Source organism: Meriones unguiculatus, chromosome 14 (assembly GCF_030254825.1).
Source record: "Meriones unguiculatus strain TT.TT164.6M chromosome 14, Bangor_MerUng_6.1, whole genome shotgun sequence".
In the NCBI taxonomy this organism is placed as follows: domain Eukaryota; kingdom Metazoa; phylum Chordata; class Mammalia; order Rodentia; family Muridae; genus Meriones; species Meriones unguiculatus.
In genome coordinates this window covers 85,516,665-85,537,267 of record NC_083361.1, presented here as the reverse complement: position 1 = coordinate 85,537,267, position 20,603 = coordinate 85,516,665, and the positions used below count along the sequence as shown (strand labels likewise).

Below are 20,603 nucleotides of genomic sequence, written 5' to 3'. Positions count from 1 at the left end.
ATGATCATTTGGCTCTGTTGTTTTTAGACACATGGAAACACAGTATGTTGCAAGGAGTACAAAGTAGAGCAAAGCTGCTTACCTCATGGTGGCCAGGGAATGAGAGTTAGGAAAAGGATTAAGGCTCTCAATATGCTCTTCAAGGACATGTCCCAGTGGCTGGCCTTTGGAAGCCCCCAAAAAATTGGTTCTGCTATTGGTGAAGGAATGTACCACCTACAGGATAGATGAGAGCAAACAGGGGGAAAAAGTTTCTTTCTTTCATTTTTTTTTTTTTTTTATCTGGGCTGGCCATATTTAGGCTGGGTCTCCCTTCTTCAGATAATCTAATCAAGAAAATTTCTCACAGAAGTGCTCCCTGGCTTATGCTTTATTTGACGCCAGATGCAGTCAAGTTGACAACCAGTATTAGCTATCACCACCATCCCTACTAAAACCCTGTCAGTCCTGGAGGAGGGACTACTAAATGCAGCTCAGGGACAAGGCATCAAGACATTGAATCCTTTTAAAGCGTAAAATATGTGCTTGTTATTGTGGGTACATGCATGATGTGTGTGTGGTGCCACAGCATATGTGCAAGTTCAGCATACAAGTGTGGGGGTCAGTCCTCTCCTTCCACCGTGTGGGTGCTTGGACTGACTGGAACTCAGGGCATCAGGCTGGGTTAAGTACCTTCAATAAAGGGTGTGTGTAAAGGAAGAATTATGTAAACCTTTCAGGCCTCCTCTGATGCAAGGAGATTTAACAACAAATAAAAGGGGGTCCGTGTGTAAGGGAGAATGGCTGCAGACACAGCAGGCTGCAGTGAATCGAAGTGAGGAGCCCAGAGTGCGAATCATAAGGAGGCACTTGCTCTCATGTTTGTGGAAGTGTAAAGCTGGTGCCCGTGTGTGAGTGCCTCCTTCCACTCTCAGTATCTATAGTTAGATAGGATTCACATACCGTAGAATATACTCACTTAAAATATATAATTAAATTATTTTTAAAATTCATTTACAAAAACATATACATGCATAAGAATTTTAGAACATCCCGTAATCCCAGCACTCAGAGAGGCAGAGGCAGGTGGATCACTGTGAGTTCGAGGCCAGCCTGGTCTACAAAGAGAGTCCAGCACAGCCAAGGCCACAGAGAGAAACCCTGTCTCCAAAACCCCAAAAAACAAATATATATATTCTTGTGATGTATTTGCCAGTGTTCAAAGCAATACTGTTCTCATAAAATGATTGAAAAGATGTGTCCTCTTGATTTTTGAAAGAATTTGCAAAGAGTTGATATTAATCCTTACTCGGATGGAAAATGTGACATCATGCCTCTGTGACTCCTTAGGACATGCCACCTTCATGATGCCCTCACATAGTCACCAATCCAGAAACTCTACCTTTAGGTTTTTGATTTTAGTTAAGATATCTTTGTTTCTAAAGTTACTTTAGACTCTTACAAATTTGGAATTATAGTTTGCCTGCCTTCCTAGTCTTTGCAGAGATTTTCAGACTTTAAAAATATATATCTATAGTTAGTATTGTTGCTTGTCATCTAAAATACCTGTGCTCTAGATTTTCCTTATCTATAGTTTTCCCTAGATCTTTAATCATAGAATTTAGTTTGTATGTGTGTTAAGTTTTGTTTTTTATATATGTGTATGTTGGACATTCTATTTTAAAAATCAGTTGCAGGAATAAATTTAGACTTTCAGTGAATGTTCTCAGCCCTCAGGAGGATTTGCCATGTTCCTGGGAGTTCAGCCATGTTGAGGCTTAGAATACTCTAGCATTTTCGTGAGTTTCTAAAAACTGTTATTCCACGCACCTTATTTCTCCTCTAGGTTCTCCTCAATGTTGGCATGTTAGGGTGGGGTCCCAACATTTTTGAAGAGTCTTTTCCTGTTAGACTATCAGCTTTTTAAAGAAAACCATGTGTTTTCTTGCCTGTCTTATTTGCTTGCTAGAGTTCCCCCCCCCATAATGTAGACAGCAAAGTCTTTATTTAGATCATTTTATTTGTAGATGAAATTTCAAACCGTTTTCTGAAAACACATAAAAACCTGGCAGGTTAATAAAAGACTGAGTGTGTGCTCTTAGGCTTACAATGCAAAACATAATTTATGTTTCCGAGAGTCCAATCGCACATCTTAACACAATGCAGTCAGTGCTACATCTGTCTTCTTGGTAGACGTCTGTCCCTTAGGCAGGGCTGGAAAACAAGCCCTCTGCGGAGAGAGTTCTGGTGTGCAAATTGCCAGCAGCCACCCTGGTGCTCCAGGCTTCAGATTGTCAGTTCACTAACAGTCTCTTGCCTGCTCACTAGAGTTTTAAAATTAAAGTCACCGTTTTCAGAACTGGCAAATGCTTTCAGGCCAAAAGCCACATTTTATTCAGTTTCTTCTCTGGTCTAACAGTTTCCCTTCACTTTTGGTGTGGTCTTTTCATACTGGCGTGTCATTTCTCCTTTATAACTTTAAAGAAGGTTAAAAATTATGTTTCCATTTATTATTAGCAACATGCTTAGCACAAATAATCTCATTGGGAAGGGTTACTATATTTTTATAATTATCTAATGGCTGTAAATATTATGTCAAGTTGATTTGTGTTTTTTATGATTCTCATTTTGTAGTATTCTTCACTCATCTCCATTTTTCTCTTATAATAAGTGAAAACAGTGGATACTTTTGTGCATAAGACTGTTTTTGTTTTCCTGCATTATTCCACTTACCTAAATTATCGAGGGCTCAATTACAGGGCACTATACTATAAACATTTCGTAAACTTGATTTCAAAGAACTGAACTATTTTCTTGGGAATTAAATTTTATGGTTTTAATCTTGTTTTATTAGTTCTTTGAGAATTTTAAAGAATTTATTTTGATAATATTTATTTTGATCATATTTACCCCTCCCCCACCTACTCCCAGCTCTATCTACCTCCTTCCCTACCCACCTAGCTTTGTATATGTATACACACAGATACACACACACACATATCCATCAAGTCCAGTTTGTGCTGCTTACATATTCCCGGATATATGGCCTTCCACTGAATCTTTTTAGTACTGTCACAAGAGTAATAATATTTTAAACCAAGTAGAATTGATTAGTCTTGGCTACCTGACTAAGTAGTTTTTAGGCAGAAGATGAACTTTGCTGGCTTTTAAAATGTTAACTCTTAAGCCCAGTACTCTGGGAGGCAGAGGCAGGCAGATCTCTGTGAATTTGATGCCAGCCAGGTCTACTAAGAGAGTCCAGGACAGCCAAGGCTACACAGAGAAACCCTGTCTTTGTAAGGGCCGGGAGCATCAAGATATCTGTAAGCTACACTGATCAAAAGAGTATGTAGTGCCAGCATTAGGATAGATTAATATATCAATGAAACAAACTCATGGTCTTTGATTCTCAACAAAATCACCAGAGCAAGCCAATGAAAAATGGGGAATATCTTTACCACAAACTGCCACTGTATATCTATCGGGGTTTGGGAGTCTACCTCAGTCCTTTACCTCACGTCATATATAAAAATTAATTTTAGATAGATTTATATAGATAGATCTAGAGGCTGAAGTCTTCGAGAAGAAAACAAAGAATATTGTTACAATTTGGGAATAGGTAAAGTTTCTTAGCATAAAGAGTGCATTGAGGAGGGAAATGTAAAACTAATCAATTATAGGCTGGGTATGGTGTCACATGCCTTTAATCCCAAAATTCAGGCGGCAAAGGCAGGTAGAACTCTATGAGTTCGAGGCCAATCTGGTCTACATAGCAAGTTCTAGACCAGCCAAAACTACATAGAGAGACCCTGTGTAAAACAAACAAACAAACAAACAAACAAACAACAAAGATGCTCAATTATGTCATTAAAATTAGCAAATCAGCATTAAGGGAATTATTTAGCCAATGTTGGCTTCTAGAGCATTTCTCTAGTACATGTGAGGCCCTAGGTTTAGTTCTCAGCATGGATAAAGAGAGGGAAAGAAGGGGGCTTACAGAGATGGAGGTATCAACTATGGAACATGCATGATCTGGACCTAGGTCCTATGCACACATGTGGCCAATGGGCGGCTTGGTCTTTACATGGGACACCTGGGGAGTGGAGGAGTGGGGCTGTTTCAGCATGGACTCTATTGCCTGCTTTTGGATCACTTCCCCCTGGCAGCACTGCCTTTCCTGGCCTCAGGGGATGGGATATGCTCAGTTCTGATGTAACTTGGTGGGCTAGGGAGGGTCGATGGGGGGTGGCTCCCCTTTTCTGGGGGGAAAAGGAGAGGGGAAGGAGAGGTAGGGGCCTGGAAGGAGATAAAAAAAATTCAGATATAAGAACAGATGCCTTCAGTACTGATTTAATTCATCTTCCTAAACTTCACACACATTTCTTTTCTTTTTTAACCATCTGTCAATCACCTTTCTCAGTTCTTCCTCCCCCCCAAAAAAAACCCCAATTTATTTATTCATGTACTTTTTACTGTCTAATTTTGTGTTATGCAATCTTTTAGACATTAGAAACACAGTGATAAACAAACCAAAGTGTCCCCTCTTATTATGGGGATTATTTGCCCCCGATGAGTGGCATTTGCCAGCTTTGTATTATGACAGTTCTAAATACCACCAGTAAATAAAGTTTTCTGGTTAGTGAGAGAAAATGCTCAAGAAATCTGCTGCATTTGAAAGCTCAAAAATCCATTCTGTTAGTCTGTGTCTTTTTATTGAAGAATTGAGTCCATTGATGTTGAGGGAGATTAATGACCAGTGGCTGTTAGATCCTTTGATATTGATGTTGGCCATGGTAGTGTATGTGTATGTGTGTTTGGCTACTTTTGTTTTGTTGTAGTGAGGTTATTTATTTCCTATGATTTCTTGAAAGTAGTTAGTTTTCTTGGGTTGTATTTTTCCTTCTAGTATCTTCTGTGACGCTGGATTTGTGTGTAGGTATTGTTGAAATTTGTTTTTGTCGTTAAATATCTTGTTTTCTCCATCTATGAGGACTGAGAATTTTGCGGGGTATAGTAGCCTGGGCTGACATCTGTGTTCTCTTAGGGTCTGCATGATATCCATCCAGGCCCTTCTGGCTTTCATAGTTTCTGTTGAGAAGTCAGGTGTGATTCTGATGGGTTTGCCATTATATGTTACTTGGCCTTTTTCCCTTGCAGCTTTTAGTATTTTTTCTTTGTTCTGTATACTTACTGTTTTGATTATTATGTGACAGGAGGATTTTCTTTTCTGGTCTGAACTTCCTTGAGAAACGGCTCCTCTTTCACTTTCCATTTTATGTGAGTTCTGCAGCATGAGTCACACTCCATCACCATAGGGGTAATAAGCATATGTAGATGGTAAGGGAAGTCATAAGTAAGCATGTTTCCTTTTATCTTTTGGCTCTCGCTGGCACGTTGTTCTCATCCTCACAGTCAAAAGATGACTGTCGCTTTTGGCATTATGTAGACATTGTAGGCAAGAAAGTGAAGAGCAAAAAATTCTTATCGGTCACATGTGCTTGCCAACCTACTTTGAGCTGTTTTCCCATGAATCCTTGAGTCCTCAGGGGAATGGGCCAGCCTCCTAGCTGACTGATTCCCAGGGAACTCAACTGGCCGAGACTCTCAGGTCAGGTTGCTTAGTTGATCCTTGTCTATTTTAGTTATCAGTTTTATTCTGGTGTTAATTATCTATCATTTTTGTTTGTAACAAACTAGATGGAAAGCCAATAATAATCTGTATTAATTCCTCAGCCATATATGAGAAACATTTTAAGCTGTCTTGGCAACAAATAATGAACCATACCCCAATGGCTTGTAACCATAAGAGTACAGAATATTTCCAGAAATAAGAAGTTTTGCATTGAGCCCACTCCAGGATTAGCTTAGTCAATGGCTTAGCACTTTTTGTCACCTCTATCCCCATAAAAATAAGTAGCTATGCCATTTCAGGCATCATTTCTGAGCCCAGACATTTCCAAGGGCAGAAAAGAATGATTCGTGGTTTTTATTAGTCTGAGAAACTTTTTCCAGAAGTCCTTAGCAAATGTATACATCTCCATAAAGACTCCATGGCAAGGTGCATGAGGCTGCATGAGTGCCTTAGATAAACACAATTCCCTCCTGGCTAGACGGCTAGGGAGAGCTGTGGGCAGGAAGACGGAACCTGTGCAAATATGGAGTTGTGGCAGCAAGACAAAAGGAACAGTTGATATATGCAAACACTGCGGCAGGATCTGTTAAGGACGGGAATAACAAAACAAAGGAGAGAAAGGCAGAGAGTCGCATACCACAGGCAGAGTTGAAGACAGAAGGCCGTATCTCCCTAAGCTCTTGAATGCTCAGCAGCATCAAAACACCCCAGAGAGGCTGGGCAGGGCAAACTGTCTGCAATCCTGGCTATTTTCAGCCTGTGGCAGGAAGATTGCAAGTTCAATGCCAGCGTGGGCAACATGATGAGATATAGCCTCAAAATAAAAAGGGGCCATGGATGTGGCTCAGTGGTAGGATATTTTGCTAACATGAGCAAGATGGTGGATTCAGTCTCCATTATTGCAAAAGAAAAGGGAAGGGAAGGCATCAAAACACCATATACCACTCCCACAGGGAACTCAAGAGGAAATAAGCACATGAAAAGGATAATAGATGCTTACTTCTTATGGTTGAGTACATACAACCTTACATCAGAGGAAATCATAATTTGGCCTCATGAAGTACCTACTCAAATTATTGTTATAAACTTTGTCCCAATAGCCCATTCCTTCTATGCTATGTGCCCACCGAATACTTGGGGAGATTATTTCAATGTTTGATCTCAGTCAGGGCAGAGTAAGCCAAGACAGTTCTGCAGACTACCTGCTTTTACTTAAAGTATTCTCTGAGGTCTAAAAACGTGATATTGTTTGTCTAGAGCATTTGATATTTTCTTTAAAAGCTTCCTGAGTAATTTTGGAAATTTCTTTTATGAAATATTTAAAAACCTGAAGCAATAAAAACAAATGACCAAAAAAAATTGGCAATAAGCCTTTTAAAACAGGTTGAGCCAGTTTCCCACCCCCTCCCCTTGTAAACTAAAGTATTAAATAGTTAAAACCAACCACAAAGATTGTGGCTTATTTATTACATGTATTCAAGATGAAAGGGGATATAGTCTCAGCAAGTCGGCTGGGGATAGCTCAGATTCTGCAGCTAGCCTTGCTATGTTAGTTTTTCCCCTTTGTACATGTCTTTTGGTTACCATGGGAACTAGAGGCCTTAGGGAGAAGGGATTGTTTTGAATACTGGACTGAGCAGGAGCAAGGTTTGGGTGCAGGTGCAGAAACATGGAGTGGTCTTCAGCAATGAGACAGTGAGCTACAGTGTGTGTGGATGCATCTGTGTTAAGCACTTCACATTATTTTGTAGAAAAGTAGAAAAGGCCACCATGTGCTAAGTAATATACCATGACATGGACGGCCTAATGCTTGGTAGAGCAGGTAAGGTCCGTGTAGCCACAGTGTTCTATTTTCCCCACACCACTGTTTGGGTGTTTTCAGTCCTCTGAATATGAATGGTGGGACTCAGCGCTTCCTTCATTGAACCCTGCTCCCTCTTAACAGAGTGTCTTGAATGCAGGAACATTTCTGCTTCAGCATTTGCCCTCCTGGAAGTGACCTTGCAGACTCCAACTTGCAGAGTAGTCGTGGGATATTAAGCTAGCTTGACTCCTACAGCCTAAGAGACAGGCAAACACTGCTAAGCTGAGGCTGACTTAGATGAGGGCTGTGGTGGGCCTAGAGAGATGGCTCAGCGGCTCAGTGGTTAAGAGCACTGGCTACTCTTCCAGATGACCCGGGTTCAATTCCTAGCCCCCACAATCCAGGGAGATCTGGCACTCTCAGACAGACAAACATACAGACAAAACACCCACTTACCAGTGTGTTCTGTTCAGTTCTGCCTTGGGCACAGCCACCTGCTGGGATCCAGCTGCCACCCTGGCACATGTGGAATTTTAGAGATGATTCTAGTTTGTACCCATCACAGAGGAAGAACCAGCCTTTGTTCTATGTTTTGAAAAATATTTTAAGCTTTCTAAGAGGAGTGTTTATTTGTGGAGGTGGAAAGCAGCATGCCACAGCATGCGTGTGGAGGTCAAAGGACAACTTTTGTGCGTCGGTTCTCAGCATGCACCATGTGAGTCCCAGGGATGGAACTCAGGTTGTCAGCTTGGCAACAAACACCATTACTCACTGAGCCACCTTGCAACCTGCAGTTTTCAAAATATGTTTTTGTTACATTTTATTGGTTGTGGTACTGAATTAAATGGAGGAATAGCAACATATCTGCTCCCTGAAAAAGGAACTGGAAATTTTTCCTCCTGAAAGCTGATGATGACTCACTGAAGCTCAAGAACTGTTTTCTAATGATTCACTGACTTGGATTATGTCACTTATTTATTATAAATCTGCCCTTTTGTCTTGTTTTCTTTTCTTTCCCTGATCTCATATTGGCAGAAAGGGAATGTGGTGACGCAGAACCCTTGAAAAGTGCATTCGTTCCGTGGCCCCAGCAGCGTGTAATTTGAGCATTGTGATACTTGACTTTTATTCTTTTCTACTTACTCTCGGTTTTTTTCATTTGACTGTTCTGTAAGCTCTCTTTATAAAGCTTGAATTGCAAGGATACACAAAAGAAGCTGTTTGGTTTTTTTTTTTTTTTTTTTTTGACATGCTAAGGGAAGGATGTTGTGTTCCAACTTATAATAGTAGCCTTGGAAATAAGTATTGTATTTCAAAAAGACTGAATGCATTCCACTTACAAGCAGCTTCAAATAATTTAGGGCATCAAAAACCCAATGAGTAATTTTTTATTAATAATAAAATTTACATCTCAGTTATAGCTCCTTCCTCTCCTCCCAGTCCCACCCTCCCTCCTGCATCCCCTCTCCACTATTCTTAAGAATAGGGGAGCAGCCCCACCCAGACACCCTAGCTCATCTATTCACATGAGGACTGAGTTCCTCTTCCTCCTCTGTGGCCTGGTAGGGAAGTCCCATCAAGCAGAAGTGACCAAAAAGCAGGCAACATACCAATGAGTAATTTTTGACTCTATGGTATTTTTTATTTAGTTAATAATTAGATATACTTATATTGTGTTGATAGCTTTACCTATTAATACTTTGCTTTTATTTAGTTAAACAAAAGTGGGTGTGCATATTGGACTGTCTTCGTGGCATTTTATTGTTTCTCTTTACTATATTATGGCTTATTTAAGAATTATTTCATATTTGCTGAATTAGTAATGACTCACTTTTGTTGCGGCTAATATGCAAATATTTAAGTCTTGAGTTGTCTGTTAAGTCTGGGTCAGGTGTTGCCCGCTTCTCTCTCCCATAGCCTGTCTGTTTTATTTTGCAGAAACACTGGTTACATAATCTACATTTCTCTTTAACAGAAACTCACTTATTGACCAAACATCTGTTATGTCCAAGGTAAAGCTGTACAATATACATTGTAAGACATTCAAAAACGTAACATACTATATGATGTTTTATAACTTTGTACCATATGGAGGAGGTGGGAAGTAGAAAGGGGAGGGGAATAGACCCTGGAAATAATGGACAAGATATTGTAAGACACTTAAGAGAAAGAGATTTCTATAGACACAGATGTATCTTAGGGAAAGTTCCTCCTTTCCCCCATGTTATTGTCCCTTCATCCAAGGCTTTATCCTGCCATGTATCCCTGTTGCTCCCAAATGATTGTGAGCTTCATAATTACCTGTAAAGATTGTTGTCAGTTAGTTCAACTCTCCTCCCACCTCAGATCTTGACCAGTACAATTTGTTATCCAATGTTTGTTAACGGGGCTAGAGATCTAGCTCATCTGGTTAAAAGCATGTATGGCTCTTGGAAAGGATCCGAATTCAGTCTCCAACCAGGCAATTCACAACCACCATAACTTCAGCTCCAGGGGGATCAGATGCCCCTGGCCTCTGTGGGCACCTGCACTCATGTGCGTAGACCCCGCCCCCCGCCCCGCTCCTTCACCATCTGCTGCCGCCCCCCCCAACTGCTGCCTAGACGCACACTTGAATGAACCAGAGCAAGGGGGTCAAACTACGATCCAGTCACTTGAGAAGTAAAGGCAGGAGGACCATGACGTCGAGACCAGCCTTGGCAAAGGCTGGCAAAGGCAAACACCCTTGCTTCAAGGTGTTCTTTCTGGAGGCTGCCCTTAGTTGCACCGTGTGTTGTGTTTTGCTGCCATGTTTTTAGTTTAGGCAAGGAGAAGAGTACTGTGACTGTTTTGTTTCTGTCTGTTCGGCTGCAGGCATCCAACGACCACTCCCTGGTTAGGTCAAGCCCTGAAGTACCCAAGCAGAAGCTTCACTGACCGTACATAGTAATGAACACGGTCTGCAAAAATAGCTTGCAAATGTCAGTGAATGAACACATGGCTACAATTTTCCACAATTAGCCGCAAAAAAAATCTCCAGAAAAGGGAGAATTGCATCCAAAGGCTTTTCACTGTAATATTCAAGTACTCTGTTTTCATTTAAAAAGCAGTAAAATAGGGGGCTGGAGAGATGGTTCAATGGTTAAGAGCACCGAATGCTCTTCCAGAAGGTCCAAGTTCAGTTCCCAGCACCCACATTGTCATAGGTCACAACTGTAACTCCAAGATCTGACACTCTCACACAGACATACGTGCAGGCAAAACAACATTGCACACAAAATAAATAAATAAATATTTTAAAAAAGAAGCTGTACTCCACCACAACAGAGCCAAAAAACCTGGGCCCAGGGGGGCCTGCAGAGACTGATACTCCAACCAAAGACCATGCATGGAGAGGACTTAGACCTCCTGTTCAGTGGAAGCCATAGGCTGCTCAGTTTCCAAGTGGGTAAGGGGCACAGGGTCTTGTCTCTGATATGAACTCAGTGGTTGGTTCTCTGATCACCTCCCCCTGGGGGGTACAGCCTTGCCAGGCCACAGAGGAATATGATACAGCCAGCCTTGATGAGACCTGATAGGCTAGGGTCAAATATAAGGGTAGGAGGTCCTCCCCTATCAGGGGACTAGGGAAAGGGCATAGGGGAGAAGAGGGAGGGTGGGTGGGACTGGGAGGAGAGGAAGGAGGGGCTGCAATAGGGATACAAAGTGAGTAAATTGTAATAAATAAATAAAGTGGAAAAAAGAAGCAATAAAATATATAACCTAACATTTTTATTACAACAAACATTAATTACAACAAATTACAAGGCACTTATAATTTAATTTAAAAAACCAAATATGTACATTGTAACATAGCTCCCATTGACTTCTTATGCTTTTTGGTAGCCCAAAGGGTCAGTGGAAAACTAGGTAACATTCAAATAGTCAGTGTGTTCTTTGATGACACCTATGTGTCATACATGGTAAACCTCCATGCACTGGACACTTTGCAGTTCAATCCTATAGGCGATTTGTTGAGAGTAAGAAGTTGCTTACATGCGTATAGAGTTGATCTAAGAAGTGATCCCCTGCTCTAATAGGGCCAGGGCCCTTTCTTGAGTGGACACTTCACTTGTTCTGGGAAAGAAATGTCCTCGTTCTGCAGAGCTTGCTGGCCTTAGTGGACAGGATGCCTTCCACCTGCCCCTCCTCCAGCCCACGCTGTGCGTGGAAGGTTGTCCTGTGTGGGGTTTCTCCACAGGCTTCCTTCAATTTGGGCGCCCCGTGGTGGTGCGGCCGTGGAGAATGCCGGCAATTACAGGAGTGAGGTGCACGCAGAGGCTGGATTGCTGTCTCATCATCCCTTGTCTGCTAACCCTCTGTATGCAGCCTTGTCCATCAGCAGTTTGGGCTCCCGCTCATCCTTGCTCCCTCCAGGCTCATAAATGGCCGTGTCTCCCCAGCAGGCTCCTTCTCGCTTCAGGACACAGGTCTTTGTGGTATTTTTACCCTTAAATAAAGTTTGTCTCTTTATTAGACCCTCCTCATGCTATCCAGTCTGAAAGGCTTCTCTTTCCTAGTGAGACCCACGTCAATATGAATGGCAGGTGATCAAATTCCTGCAGATAATAAAAAAGGGTTGAAGAGAATGGAAAGAATGCAAGATGGAAAGAGTAAACAAGTCTGTTATCGTGGAGACCCCGATGCCAGTCCCACGGTCCTGGTTTCTACAACCTTTCTTTTCCACTTCCTGGAGTTATTATTAGATTACGGCATCATTTTATTACTGTGAACTGAATACTCTGTGGCATTCAGGCAAGTAAGAGGAGGCCCATTAATGTTTGAGTGGAATTTTCTGGGACTTGATGGAAGGCTGCACTAGAGTCATTTCATACCTTATGAAACTGTATAAGATAGGCTATGACTAGCTGCAGAGATGGTAAATGGGGTTTTGGATGGCATTGTCAGAGATTATTGAACTGTGCAGAACTCGTCCCCAGGCTACCTTCCTTCCACCCCCACTGGAAGTCTGAAGACAAAGAAGCCTGTGGAGCTCCAGAGACAGGCTGACTGCAGAGTACCTTCAGACAGTGCCATCAAAGCCCTCACTATAAGGGTGTTTTCTATCAAGGTATAAATAAGCAGCTGTACATTTAATGGGAAACAAATATTTATTTCCAGATACTCAGTTAGGGTGTTCTTTCCCAACACCCTTGGCAAAACTTCCTTTGCTTTTCATTGGCATAGATCAAATCACATGCTTTCTTGAGCAAGTAACCAAGGCAAGGAAGTAGAATTATGCTAATTGGTGTAAGTCTGAGCTCTAAGTTCTGGGGCTCTGGGTAGGGGTGAAGTCACTGTCTCAGAAGCACCTGAGCTCCACAGCAGGGATGTAGCTTGGAGGATGATAAGGAAAATCAGGAGAACTACCAACAGGAAACGGAACGGATGTTAGGAAGATGACCGTGTCTCTCATAGTTTACCGGCTACATAAGCCAGTAGATAATTTCCAGCTTAAACTAGTTATGTAATTTTCCCTTCTCTTCTAGGAGTATCATGGGACTAATCAGAGCTCTGCACTGATTATCTGTGTGACCCTGGACATGTCCATAATTCTGATTTCTGAAAACTATTCTTCTGAAACTGACACAATTACCATTTAGCTTTTGAAAAATCAGTGCTAATACTATCTGTCTACCTGGCAAGAGGAGAGACAAGAAAACATTTTGTAAACTATAAAGCGTAACATAAATGAAAATGCTCCTTTTTGTTTTGTGTGTATATGTGTGCATGTGTGTGCACACGTGTGCATGTGTGTTCATGTGTGTTTGGGTATTCATGTGTATATATCTACCTATGGAGCTGTTCACCTCAGTTTTTGAGTCAGCGTGTCCTATTGGCCTGGAGCTCACCAAGTAAGCTAGACTGGCTGACCAGGCAGTAAACCCCGGCGATCTGTCTAGGTGTGCCTCCCCCAGCACTGAGAGTACACACATGATCTTTTGTTGAGGATCTAGGGAAGAAACTTACATCCTCATCCTTGGCCACTAGGCACCTTGCTGAGTGGACCATCTCCCCAGCCCCCAGTTGCTCTTTCTAGAGCCCTTGTTTTAGTGTGCTAAGAATATTTTAAGTGTTCAATACACTATTACTACCTATAGGCAAAGCAGCATTGTTCCGACCATACTCTGGAGACCGTGTTGCTCCTTTTAGTGAACAAATTAAACACTCCCAGCTGGTTTGAAAATACTAGATTGTTAACAACCTCCCTAAGGTGTTAGCCCTTTTGCTTTTCTTAAGGGATTTCCCTTGAGCTGCTAAAAGCCAGAGTTACAGTGGCTTGAAGCTTTTTTCCACTCCCCTGGCAAAGAACCAAAAGCACAATAATTCTAATAAAGTTAGTTGAAAACACTTGGTAAGTACTTTTGGTGAGCACTTTTTGGTTCTAGACACACTAGACCACTAGTGTGAAATATCACAGGGATATTGGACTTCTGTGCAACTAGAGGTTGCAGCATTTATTGTGCTATCTTTAAAGCATTGTACATACACCTACCAATGTGAAGGACTTCTGTCAGTTGGCTTTAAGAAGGATAAAGGTCTTGAAGAAAATGCTAATAGTGTTAGTAAAGTTGGCAACATAAGATTTGTAATAGACTGTGGAGAGTTTAAGACATGTTTGAATTTTGATGTCAGCTAGAGAGGAATACACCACTTTGAGAAAATGCTAAGCTGGTTTAATTTAAGAAAAATAAGCCTGCAGTAATCAGGATAAAGTGGAAGCATGGACAATGATGCCTCCTCCCTGTGGCTGGACACAGCTGCAGATTACAATAAATAATCCTAGTGTAAGGCTGTGGTGATTCTCTCTGGAACATTCTCCAAATACTTCTCCCTTAGCCCTGTGGTATTCTGCAGCTGATCAGGCAGGGAAGGAAGGGACCTAGCCTACATATTTTCATAAAAAATATTACACACACACACACACACACACACACACACACACACACACACTTTTTGACCTACTATCCTAGGTTAACATGCTTTGAGTACCCAGTGGCTCCCATTAATCTTATGTAATGCCTTATCACATAGAACCAAAACAGTTCAGGGGTAACTATATCTTTCATCTCCAGCTTCATAACCAGTAAATAAACTTGGGTTCTGCAATTATAAAGTAAAAGCACTTCTTGCAAAGAACCCAGATTCATATTCTAGCACCCATATGGTAGCTCACAACCATCCTTGAATCTAGTTCCGGGGAATCTGATCCCCTCTTCTGACCTCCAATGGCACTAGGTATACATATAGTACATGCATTTATATATACAAAACATTTATATACATTTATATACATTCAACAAAATACACAAATAAAATTTTAAAACATGAGAGATGTGATAATATTTAAATCTCTTTTAGATTTTTTTTTTTTTTTGAGACAGAGTCTCATTGTATAGTCAAAACTAGCCTGGCACTCAATATATGGATCAGGCTAGCCTTGAACTTACTGAGATCTGCCTGCCTCTGCCTCCCAAATTCTGGGATTATAGGTATACACCACCATATATGGCTCCTTGAATTCTTAATAAAATTACATTACTAAATCCATGAAATGGAAATGACCCAAGATATGTCTGGAAAACAGTAGGTTAGCCCAAGCAAGGTAAAGGTTTTTTTTCTAGAAAAAGAAATTGTCAAAAGAAGAGTCATATAGCATAGAAAAGGGTAGTTTTAAACCCTAGCCCAAGCATTCAATAGCTCTGTGACTTTGGGCAAGTCACAGGGCCTCATGTACTTTGTTATTGCCATCTGCTAAGTGATAATAAAAAAAAATAGATTCTTTTAAGTTGGGCAGTGGTGTCACACATCTTTAATCCCAGCACTTGGGAGCAGAGGCAGATGGATCTCTGAGTTTGAGGTCAGCCCTGTCTAGAGAGTAAGTTCCAGGACAGCCAGGACTATATAGAGAACCCCTGTCTGGAGAGGAAAAAAAGAAGAACCTTCTACAAAGACTGGTTAGAAATGATGTAATACAAGTAAAACAGCATAGAGGCTGACAATTACTCAAGACACGGGCTCCACATAGATTGGGCAGGAACAGGTTAGAGTTCTAGCCTATCATAGAGGAGGCAACATCCCAAGGCAGCATTCATTTCTTCCAATGATGTTTACTTGTGGCAGAAGCACAAATCTTATGAATATTTAACAGTGTGGGAAACCTTTGTGGATAGACAGTTATCACAGGCCTCCAGTGACTTGGCCTGACTAGGGTGGTGAGGGAATAAAGAAAAGACAGACAGGTAGACACACAGGCACACCGAGGAACTAGGATCAGCTGCTGGAGAAGCTGAAGCATTCTGAAAGTGCAGGTGTTTATTATCTGAAGTAGAACAGGGAGCAGGGTTATTGCACACAGCTAAACAAGGAGGCAGGTTATTATGTTCAGACAAACAAGGAGTCAGGATGATTGTGTACAGCTGGCTCAAAGATTAACTGGCTTAGCTAATCTGGATGGGCGGTGTCTCCTCAGAGGAGCAGTCTTCAGATCATAAACATGGTGGTGGTCAAGGGCAGAAAGCAATGGTGGACATTTTCTGCACATGTGCACTATCAATATCCATCCATGGGCTAAAGGAAGGCTTTGCCGGGTCCCTTGGAGTCACACCCCGGGGTGTGGGGGGGGGCTTTGCCACTCCTTCCTGGGCCTGAGGCTTTGGGTCCTTAACAGGGCAGTGTCCATGTCTATGAGTACACATTCATTGAGTCCTCATTCATGGCTTTCCTCTCTCCCCGCACTACACTGTTCTTTCTCATCTTTGTGTCAGAGCGGAGAAGGCTTACCTTATAGTGCTCTTTGGATAAAAAAGTCTTTAGCACTTAGATTAGATGCTTGCCAATAAAGTAGTTCACGTTTTTATTGCTATTTGAGTACCACTGTGATCTACAACTGTAAATAATTAAAGGCCAGGGAGTCAAAAACCTTGTCTTTTATTCAACAAATAGTTATGAAACATTTGTCATGTGCTGGGCCCTTTGCTTGGCCCTGGAGGAAATAGGGATAAGAGGAAATAGAAATTTCAGTTGTGTAAAGAAAAGAGACAACGCAAATTGGTAGGAACTGTAAAGCATAGAAAATCTTTGGCTGAGGGGAGTATAGGGCACTGTAGGCTTATTTATAGGAAGTATTCTTGACCCAAACCCTGTTGCAGAGTAATGGTGATAGTTAACTCTGCAGAAGTAGGACGGGGCCTCTGGTATTGGAATTTCATTCCTGCCGTCAGAACATAAGACAAAGGCTAGTGGAGGAGAGGCCCAAGGTGAATGAATAGTAACATTGTGAAATGACCCAGAAAGACAAAGGAAAGGGAAGGTGTGAGGTTAAGAGATGGCTCATCCCCCAGTTCACTAAAGTGCAGAAGAACAAAGGGAAGGGTGGTGGGGAAGTCAAGCTCTCTGTAACCTAATATCTGATCTCGGCTTAGCCACAAGCTCCTTCTTATGTGATTTGGAATAAGAATTTCCCTCTCAGAGACTTTGGTCTCTCCAACTGTAAGCTGTGTAGGTTGAACTGTTTGGAATAAAAAGGCAAGAAAGGGATGCTATGGCTTGGAAATCAAAGCAGCCAGACACACAGCGTCGAATAGCCTAGGCTGGCAGTTCAGCAACATTGGTGCTTGAGCCACAGACTGAACAAAACTCAGGGGAATGCAGTGTCTGATGTTGATCAGAGGAACTCACTAGCTACCAACTCCAGAATGGAGGCTACCTTTTCTAGATGTGCTTCAAACCTTAGTGAAGGCTTGTGGAGGACAGCATGGTGTGCTATCACGCGATTTCCTGTCTGCCGTCTGCTCTTCTGTCACAGGGAGCTCTGGGAAGACATACCGGAAAAAGGATCTTGTAGGAACAGGGCCCAAACCACAGAGAGTTGATTGTCCATGGTGCTATTTCAGTAACTGGATGGAGGATGGTCTTGAACACTGCCGTGAACATTAACCCTGTAGGCAGAGTGCCTCCCCTTTCTGCCTCCAGCAGTACCCACCTTCATTTATAACACCGATTCTCCTCTGCCTGCACACACAGGCACATACTAACCTTGTCATCTCCTCAGCCTGGGCAAGAGGATGAACACTTCAAACCAGGGGGAGGAAGAGCAGTCTTTGTCAATTGTAAATAAGGGTCCAGTCTCTCTGATAATAAAACTTGAAGATGAAGCCAGAAGCTACTAGCAGTCATGTCCCTTTCCGTGCTGAAGAAGCCAGCCTGCAACTGTAGGCTGAGACTCGGAAAAGAGAGGCAGGTGTGTTGGGAGGAGGACAGACGTGTGGGGATGAGGCAAGAATACGAACACAATTGTTGAGAGTGGTATACACCCAGAACCCCAGGACTGGGAAAGCAGATGCAGGAGGAGCAGGAGTTCAAGCCATCCTTGTTTGAGGCCAACCTGAGCTATAGAAGGCTCTCGTCTCAAAACAAACAACAACAAAAATTCTACCTCGTGAAACTGTTGTATCTCCAGGCACAACTTCTGCCTTGCTGATGTGAAAAATCAGTTCGTCTTTCATATTTTGAAGTTTCTGTCTCTAGAACACCCCCAAAAGTGTTGCCTGGCCCAGAAGTCTTTTATTTTCTGCTGGGAGTAATTTATCAGGTGGTCTCTCTGTGCTGCTTCTCACAGGACCTTCTGGGGTAGACAAGGCAGGGTTATTTCTGTTTTATATCCAGAATACTGGAGGCAAGGTGACTCAGTACATGGCATACTCTCCTTGTGAGCTTGAGGAATGGGTTCCGTCCCTGGAGCCAATAGAGAGGAGCAAAAGAACTGACTCTGGAAAGTTGTCTTCTAACTTCCATCAGGTGCCACGGCTTGTGTATACCCACTCTACCCCAAAGAAAATAAACAAACATAAAAAAAAAAAAAACAAAGCAAGCAAACAAAAACCTTAAAAATACTAGGACCCAAAGTGGGTAAAGCAAGATCTGGAACACAGGCTGTAGCTATGGCTGTTCTCAGGGTAGAGAGCTTGCTCATTTAGTCAACAAATACCATTTCGTGCCTGTGCTAGGGTGATGCCATTTTAGGTACTGTCGAATGGGATTGTTTTCCCAAAGCTGACAATCTAGCATGTGTAATAGTAGACAGGCAATTTATAGGAAGTGGTAGGAGAAAAAGTCCTTCTGAAGCAAACTTGGGCAGGAGCACTAAAGTAATGGGAAAGGATTTTCAGCAGGGATACTGCCTCTCAAAATCCTTGAGGTCCAACTGTCTAAATTCTCTGTATGTGTGTGTGTGTGTTTAACTTTTTATTGGTTCTTTGTGAATTTTACATTATGTACCTCAATCCCACTCATCTCTTCGTCCCTTCATATCTGCCCTCCTCTCCCCCCAAAAATAAACCAAACCAAACCAACAACAACAAAAGCCCCAAAATATGTCATTGTGGAAGCTACAGTGTTGGGGCAAGCCACCTCAAAGCTGAAGTTGGTTAGCCCACCAAGTCTCCCATACCCTTACCACCAGGGTGAGCTCTCCCGCATTGCTCCCTCCTCGCTCACCAAGTGCCCCAGCTGGCAAGGACAGCTGGCAGAGACATCTCACCTTTGTCTTCACCACCAGGGCCAGCTCTACCACTGGGCTGCCCAGGTGAGGTGCTGCGGCCACTGAGGGGCAGGGACAACCCTGCACACATTGTTCCACTTCTCGTTCTCTTCCAAGTCTCCACTACACACTTTTGAAACGTAGTGGCTCCTGCTGCTGGTGGGCCTCTCCTGGATTGTTTTCTAAATGTCTGAATTTGGGGCTGGAGTTAAGAATGCTGGTCTAGGGTTGGTTCCCAGCACCCACATGATGGCACACAATCATTGTAACTCCAGTTCCCCAGGTGTGCAGTGACCTCTTCTGGCTTCTGTGGGCACTGTGCTGAGTGCACATGGCGCACAGACATACATGTGGCAAAACACACACGTAAAATAAAACAAAAAATTGTAAAGGTGAAAATCTGTCGTATCTACTGGGTGTGCAGCCTGTAGCCAGCATAACTGTGTGCTTGTTCACTCCGCCTTCCAGAGGAAACGACATTTAGATGGAGATCCAAGAGCCACTGGGAGTCAGCAGGCGCTACCTGTAGGCCCCCGAGGTGTCTAAGAGTTAGGTGAGCTGCCCACCATGCCATTATTGATTGATCAGGGCTCAGCCCTCCCGAGGCTGCTCTGGCGGCCTCCACTGACACCACAATCCCTTCTCTGCAGTCTGGTCTCCCACAGAGCCCAGATCCCTCTCTTCCTGCTAGTCTTTTACTCTCTTTGAGGTTTGTCTATCAAGGACTAGATCAAGAGTTTGTGTTTTCAACTGTAGCCCTCAATGTTTAATTCAAAACAGGAGAAAACCTGATCCACTCTGGGAGGGCCTGGCTTGGAAGGCTGAGTATCTGAAACCTGAGGATCAAATGGCCTTTTCATGATTGCCTACTAATTATTTTATGCTCTTGACTGAAGTCTTTTGTTTTGTAATTTTTTTTTCCTAAGTGGGGAGAAATAAGGGAAAATAAACCCTTCTTGTTTTTTAAATTCTAAAATATTACCCCAGGGTAGGGGGGCGGTGACCTGTGAATTTCCACTCAAGGTATTCTTATCTGGGTGAGGATAAACAGCAGATGAAGATTTGAAGGGGGGGTATAAATGGTTTGGTTTTCTGAGGGAAAACTGGAGCCTGATTTGGTAAAGATGAGAACATCTTCTTTAAGGAGCCTTCATCACATTGCAGGCACACAGGCTTATGAATATCAGACTTCTTAGAACCGACTGTCAAGTGGAATTATTCTCCCCTACCATCTGCACCTCTGCATAAAGATAGGACAGAGTCGTGTTTCAATGTCTGTGCCTTGATCACAAAATTAGATTCTCTTGAGAGATATTACTATCCCTCATCCGTAGACCCAACACCTATAACAATTTCCTGTTAGGTTAGGTACCCTGTTAGATGGTGATTCGATGCCAAGTGTGTTATCTTGTGATGGACATTATACTGTGTATGACTTAACAGACTATTCTTTTCATTCTCTCTCTCTCTCTTTCTCTCCCAGAAACTGTTGAGTATTACTCTGTGGGTGGCGCATGGTAGCATATATCTGTAATCCCACCACTTTAGAGGCAGAAAGATCAGGAGTTCAAGGCCAGTCTGGGCTACAAGAGACTCTGTCTCAAAGAAAACAAACAAACAAACAAACA

General features: G+C 42.4%; 1 long non-coding RNA gene across 1 annotated transcript; it reads right to left on the bottom strand.

The window, feature by feature from the left end:
- Nucleotides 1–11,150: 11,150 nt before the first annotated feature.
- On the bottom strand, nt 11,151–19,311 carry LOC132647266 (uncharacterized). The gene is made up of 2 exons (XR_009585640.1): nt 17,472–19,311; nt 11,151–11,992 (listed from the first exon to the last, which is right to left on the bottom strand). It is a non-coding gene; the product is annotated as an uncharacterized LOC132647266 (long non-coding RNA).
- Between the last annotated feature and the right edge of the window lie 1,292 nt (nt 19,312–20,603).